Genomic DNA, 7,669 nt, shown 5'->3' on the forward strand with positions numbered 1-7,669 from the left:
TTTACTCTTTTTTTATCAACATAATTCAAGTGTGCTGAGGAAATTTAACTGTAGGTTCATGTATGCCATGAGATAAAAAAAGGTTGAAAAACACTGCCCTAAAGAAACCCAAGGAGAGATCTGCCCTGGCTATCCAGGATGGGACTTAGACTCCATTTTATTCAAAAGCAGCCCTGTTTGCAGTCTCAAGGGCAGAAAGAGCCATAGTCTGCTCTGAGTGGCTGCTCTGAGCTCTGGGCACTCTCAGGCCTAGGACAGGGCTATTCCCAAGTCAAATCTATCTCTCAGGCTGCTCTCTTCTCCTGTCAGTAAGTTGTTTCCCAGGAAAGTCCCTTGGGTGTCTGTCAACAGGGGTGGCCTGCCCCAGGCGAAGCTGGGAAAGACAGCAGCAGTTTTCCTCTATGATCTCACCAGGTTATCTCAGGGCCCAGAGATGTGGGTTCTTCTCCTAGTTCTGTGTGCACACGGGTGAATCACCTAGACTTCCCAGGTTTGCCTCTGAATGAGGAGTATGGGCTCTACTTCACAGAGGATCCAGCAAGATCAGAGCTACGAAATTCTTTGTTGGTGATCCTTAAATGACGGGAGAAAAATACCAGCAGGAGGGAACCATGAGGCAGTGGACCTGGAGTCAGATCGGAGTTTTGGCCCCAGATCCCCTTCACTAGCCAAATAACCTCAGACAGGTCATCTTGAACTTGATAACTCTCTTCTCCCTGCTGCGTCCGCAAGCTGGCCCTCTGCATTCTCAGGCTCAAACTACAATATCACTCTCTTTGGAATGAATACCTTCCTTGACTGCCCAGGGAAATCAGCTCCCTGTTATAAAGTTCTCCAGCTACTTACATTTTCTTAAATAACCAAAATGATTGTAATTATTGGTATGATCGCATGTTTAGCCAGACTGTGGGCTCCCAGGAGGAACCATGTCTGGCCTGGTCTCCAACGGCCAACATGGAGCCTGCCCGATAACTCTGTATTGCCTATGAGTGTTTTTTGAGTCTTGGTTGCCTTACTAGGCTGCTAGATAAACCCACAAGACAGAAGATGTGACCCACAAGTGTGAGACATTTGGAATGATAGGGCTGCTCTGTGAAGAGCTTTATCTGAAGTTGGAGGGGGTGGAGTACCCTGAACAGAAAGGCATGAGATGACCTTTCGCCTATGGGGAAGAGGGGAAGTGTGCAAGACACAGGGGGGGAATGTAAGCAGGGGAAGAGTGTTACCAAGCTGGAACCCCAGAGGCTGGGGAGGCCCAATGTGTGTGAAACCTGGGCATGCGCAGTGCTCTTTCTGGCCTTGGAGCCTTCAGCTGCAGCTCAGGAACTTGGCGCTGTATTTAGCCCCTGCTGCCTCCCACCTGCCCCCTTAGTCCCATCTCCTTGTGCTCACACACACTCTCCTCCCTACCATCTGCCACGTGGAGCTCACCCTTTTCTCAACAAACTAGGTCCTTTCTGCCTCCAGGCCTTTGCACAGCCTGCTCCCTCAGTAGGAATGCACAGCCCCTTCTCTACCTGGAAAATGCAAGACATAGTTTAGCTCCATGTTCTTCCCCCTGGGAAACCTTCCAGGCCACTGCAGGTACAGTCAGATGCTCCCTCCTTGGAGCCCTGCAGCCCTTTGGGCACCCTTCTCTTCACGCAGTATGCATTTACCACACTGAATTGATTGCTGGTTTTCCTGTCTGTTCCCCTCCCCTACAATCAGCAGAGATCAGCTCAGCTCTTCCCTGTGGCCCAGCGGGGCCTAGTACCAATGAGAGAGCCTAAGTAACCTGGGGCCCAAGGCCCAAGTCCCTCTAGGCTTCTTTGTAGCACCCTAAATGTCCAGCTTGTCATAGGAGATATTAGGAAGGAAGGTCAAGGATGGGAACAATCTTATTTATTTACCTTCCAGGAAACTGAGGCCTATGGAGGGGGTGGGGATTTGCACATCAGTCACCAAGCTGGGCCTAGACTCCAGGGGTCCTGAAGGTTGGTCCCAAGCTCTGGCTATAGCAGCCTTGAACAGAGTCTAGGCACTGAGCTGGAGTGCCTGAGGCCCCAGGGGTGCAGGCTCTGCAGCTGTTCTCTCCACTCCAGCTCAGCCCCTCTGGCTGGGCCCTCAGCCAGCAGCAGTGCGAGGGTTTGACTGCCCCTGCCAAAGGTCGTGCTGTCAGCAATTTGGGGAGGCATCCGGGCCACTTCCCTATGGGCAGCTGAGACACAGCAAGACCTGGAGCAGTGTCTCCATTGGACTGGGGAGTCTGGGGCTAGTGTCCCATGTGGACAGCATCTTTCTTGCCACCTTGATTAGAACCCCATTAAACCTGAGGAAAGTCTGAAGAGTACAAAGCACAGCTTGGAATATGTGCTCAACCAAAGCTCATTTGTGTGGCCTCTCTGTTATCACCAGGGAGACAATGACAGCCCTTATAGCACAGTAACTAAGAGCATAGGTTCTGAAGTGTGCCCGCCAGGGTGCAAAGTCAGGCTTCACCATTTACCAAGTTATACAAGTTATTTAACTTCTTTATGCCTCAGTTTTCGTATCTTTAAATGGGGATAATAGTAATACCTGTTTCATAGAGTTATAGGAAAATTAAATAATTTCAAATGCATAAGGTAATTAGAATGGGGACCACACAGAATAATCACTGAATAAGTATTAGCTGTTCTTATGTGGTGGCTCACACCTGTAATCCCAGCACTCTGGGAGGCCAAGGGGGGAGGATTGCCCGAGCTCGTGAGTTTTGAGACCAGCAGATTGCCTGAGCTCAGGAGTTGGAGAACAGCCTAAGCTAGAGTGAGACCCCATCTCTAAAAGTAGCTGGGTGTTGTGGCAGGCACCTATAATCCCAGCTATTTGAGAGGCTGAGGCAAGAGGATTGCTTGAGCCCAAGAGTTTGAGGTTGCTGTGAGCTATGAAACCATAGCACTTTACCGAGGGTGACAAAGTGAGACTCTGTCTTAAAAAAAAAAAAAAGAAAAGAAGGAAAAATTAGCCAGGCATGGTGGCATATGTATGTAGTTCCAGCTACTGAGCAGGCTGAGGCAGAGGAGGATTGCTTGATCTCAGGAGTTCAAGGTTGCAGTGAGCTATGATGAGGCCACTGCACATTAGCCAGGACTAGCCCCAGCACCACCCCCCACAACTGACCATATAATCTCTTCTCTGTTTCCAAAGCTTTGATGATTGGCTGGAAAACATTGTGTCCAAACTTCTTGACATGAGGGTAAGGTCTGCTGTCTCTTGGTGCCTGCCTGCATCCCCAGCCTCTGTTCTCAGCCCCCTTTCATTGAACCCATGTTCCTCCAGCCACACACACACAGTCCTTGACGTGCAGCATGCTGCGTTTTTTCATGCCTCTGTGCCTTGTGTAAGCTAGTAGCTATCTTTCCTCAGCCAAGAATTCCTTCTTAATTCTACCATATGCCCAATCGAAGTACAATAGTCTCCCTCTTGTGATCCTATCATCCTCCAGGTGAACTTTTATCCCAGCACTTATCACCCAACATTGCAATGAACTGTCTACATGCGAGTTTCTCTCTGGACTGCGAGTGCTTCTTGCATCCTCTGTGACTAACTCCAGAAGAGCAGGCCCGAGGCAGAAGCAGCTCAATGTTTGCGGAAGTGAAGGACTCCGACCATCTGTCCAGAGAGGCAAGTCTGGTCAGTCCATGGTAGGCACTGGGGGAGCAGAGGAGACTGAGACCTACTCTTTGACCTTGAAGAAGCCCCAGTCACTGGGGGAGGAAGGATGAGTGCATGTATTTACAAATAAAAAGGTGCTGTGGCTGCCTGAGTGGGATATGGGCCAACCACGTTTCCAGGAGACAAATTGGAGGTTGCCAGGTGGGTGTACAGAGGAAAGAGACAGGAAGGTACAGATTTCAGAGAACTCTAGATCTGGTCTGCCAGAGCATATAATTTAAAAGGAAGACAAAACTGAACAGGCCTGGTATGGCAAGCTGGTGAGTCTAGTCTTTAGCTTGCAGGCAACCCCCTCCCTGGCCTCCAATTCTAGGAACTCTTGGCCTGGGCAGGGGTTTCTAGGGCATTTCTTTGTTTCCCACGGGAGCAGCACGGACTCAGGGATGAGCCTAGCAGGAAAAGGCAGCCCTGTTTATAGAACACATTTGACATAGCTTATCTGATTCTCTCAAAAAACACCGCCCCCAGTGGCTGCCTGGCAAACTCCCACTCATTCTTCAAGGTGTGGCTCAGATGTCCCCTACTCTCTGAGCCTTTCCCTGATGTACCTGAGCTACATGGATCACTCCCTGCCCTGTTTTCCGCTGCTCTCCATGTATGTCTCTGATTTTATATCTGTCTTATCTGCTAGACTGAGAGGTCTCGAGGACAGGCAGGCATTTTCTCATTCATCTTTGTTCCTTTTTTTTTTTTTTTGAGACAGTCTTACTCTGTTACCCTGGGTGAGTGCCGTGGCATCATAGCCTACAGCAACCTCAAACTTTTGGGCTCTTGCCTCAGCCTCCCAAGTAGCTGGGACTACAGGGTCCTGCCACAATTCCTGGCTAGGTTTTCTATTTTTAGTAGCGACAAGGTGTCACCCTTGCTATGCCTTCATTCATCTTTGTTTCTGAGTGCCCAGGACCCAGAATAGACAGGGCAGGAGTAAATTTGTTCAATCAATAAATATGGTCGGTATTATTATGTCTATTCACAAATGTGGAAACTGAGGCTCATACAGTGTGACTGTTGCACTCAAGGCTACTTAGTAAAAGGTAGAACCGGAATCCAGGCCAGACTTAAGGAGTCTATCTGGTGAGGAGAAAAGACATAAGCTTTCAGGTGACGAAGGCCAGAGTTTGGCAAACCTTCAAAGGGAATGTCCTTTGGTTTTGACCCCTGCTACCCTGGCACAGAATGGCTGAGGAAGGAAGAGACATACTGAGAGCCTACCGTGTGAAGACCTGGCATGGGTCACTGTCACATTTAGGATTCTAGTTAAGCCTGAGGAGCGCATCGGTAACCCCACTGTACAGAGGAGGGAGCTGAAACTCACAGAAGTGAAGTGACAGGTCCCCCATCCCCCAGTCAGGCTAAGCAGAGCTTGGATCTGAACCCTAACCTGGGTGCCTCCAGACCTGAGGACAGGATCTCATATGAGCAGAGCAGGGCCTGGGGGAAACTCTATTCTCAATTGGAAAGAACTGGTTTGGTTTGCCTTTTGGGTAGGCCTAGGGACCCAGTTCTAGAAGTGTACCCTCTGGCTCTGGGAGCACTTCCACTAGACAGAGGCAAAGGACTCCATGCTGCGACCATCTGCCCAGTGCTACTGTCACTCCTCTGCTCTCCTGGTCTGGTCTGGGGCATGTGAAGGACTGCACTGCCATCACTTTAAGTGACTCCAGCCTGAGCCCGCCCAAGTTTGCAGCGTCCCCACACCTGTGCCAGCCTGAGTCAGATGGTAGCAGGGGAGTCTCAGTGCCTGTCCTTGGTACCCTCAGGCCACCAGGGCAGTGGGAGAGGGGAGCTGACCTACAAAGGAATAACATTAGCCCAAGCCAGCATCCCAAGGAAGGGGACTCTGGCCCACCTCCACGCTAAGGTCACAATGCCTTCTTTTTTTTCTCTCAGTTGCCCTGAAGGAAAGGAGGGTGGACTGGGATGTAGAAGAGGAGAGGACCCCAGAGGCCCTGCTGGGGAGAGCTGGCATTACCATGTTTCACATACCACAACTCTAATAAATGCCCTCAGTTCCCATGGGACCACCTGGTGCCAGGTTCCATGTTAGGAGTGCTGTCAGGACTAACTCATTTTTTCTTACACCAGCCCTGAGAGTAGGCACCAGAAGAACCTTAGGTGACCATGGCCCACTTCACTCACTACCACCATGGCTCCAGCTACAAGCTTCAAAGTCAGACGCCAGGTCCAATCCCCAACGTCAGCATGGACTGTGACCTCTGGGTTTCAGTTTCTTATCTGGGATAATGATGATACCCAACTTGAAGTTGTTACAAGGGTTAATGAAGATAATGCACACGGAGGGTTTTTAGCATGGTATCTGGCACGTGGGAAACACTCCCTCCTTTCCACCTCCCCAAGGTCAGGCCACTCAATTCAGAGATCTACAAACTTCCAGGTGTCTATGGCCCACTTCACTCCCTACCATCATGGCTCCAGCTACAAGCTTCAGAGCCAGAGATGCCAGGCCCAATACCCAATGTCAACATGTACAGTGACCTCACTTACTGCCTTCTCTTAACGACTGCAGCCCTGGCTTATACCCCACAATTTAGTGTATTCAAATGAGCTGGATTGAGCTCCTGTTGGTTACCTCCTCAGGATCCAAACTGCTTTCCCTTTCCCCAATGTTTCCATTCCCATCAGGAATCCATGTGGTTTCAGGGAAGCTGATTTTACTTCACACTCCCCCCCCCTCCCATTCTAAGGGCTCACCCTTAGATCTAGGCTAAGCCAATAGTAAACAACCCCTGCCACTAATGGCTGATCCAGAGGTGGGCATGCAGCCTAATTCAGTTCACGGGGAATCTTAGGAATTTTGTTGGGAATTCTGGGATATAATTCTGTCTGGAACCGAGTTGATGTCCGGAACCACTGCAGTCATTTGCTACCATGAGAAGCCAGCTTGAAGAAGATGGATACCAAGGGAACAGTCAGGAGACTAGCAGAGAAGTCAAGTCCTAATTAAACTATGCCTGACTTCCAGGCTCCATTAGACTTATCAAATGCCTGAGCCAACAAATGTCCCTTATTATTTTCAAATTTCAAAATATTAAGGGGGTACACATGTTTTTATTACATGGATATCTTGTACACTGCTTAAGTCATTAGAGTGTTTAATATGCCTCTCACCAGAATAGTTTTCATTGTACCTAATAGGTAAGTTTTTATCCCTTATCCCCCACTGAAGTCTTTTATTATTATGTCAGTTTTTCTGATTCAAACATCGTCTAGTTGGGGCAGTGCCTATGGTTCAGTGAGTAGGGCGCTGGCCCCATATACCAAAAGTGGTGGGTTCAAGCCCAGCCCCAGCCAAACTGCAACAACAAAAAAAATAGCTGGGCATTGTGGCGGGTGCCTGTAGTCCTAGCTACTTGGGAGGCTGAGGCAAGATAATCACCTAAGCCCAAGAGCTGGAAGTTGCTGTAAGTTGCGATGCCATGTCACTACCGAGGGCGACAAAATGACTCTGTCTCTAAAAAAAAACAAACAAAAAACCCACTAAACATCATTTAGTTAAATGATTTGGCTTAGTTTACCAAGAGATGTATTTAATCACTTACATGTTGATTAGATCCTGAAGCACTATGCTAGCTGCTAGGGCTTAACAATGATTAACTTTGATGTGGTTCTCTACTTTCATCAGGGGGCTTAAGTATGGTGAAAATAATCAGGGATTAAAATGCCTGCTTTGTGGGGGAGGCTCTCAAGTTGTATTTAACTTGCTCAGCATCCATCCTCCCCTTTGGGTAGTAGAACCCTGACTTCTTTGGGAAGCTATCTAAAGGCCTGGTCAATTGACCTAAGCCTGGCCAATTGGCGTATTCCATGCTCTTGGCCACAGCAACTAATTCAATGATGGGCATGAGGGTCAGCCCTGAGACTGCAAACTGCAAAAACAGGTCCAGTCCTTCTGTTAGTATCACTAAACTAGGGAAATACAAACCTGGGCTTCCTTTTTTTTTTTTTTTTTTTT

This window comes from Otolemur garnettii, unplaced genomic scaffold (assembly GCF_000181295.1).
Source record: "Otolemur garnettii isolate 467f Iridium unplaced genomic scaffold, OtoGar3 scaffold00204, whole genome shotgun sequence".
NCBI classification, from domain to species: Eukaryota; Metazoa; Chordata; class Mammalia; order Primates; family Galagidae; genus Otolemur; species Otolemur garnettii.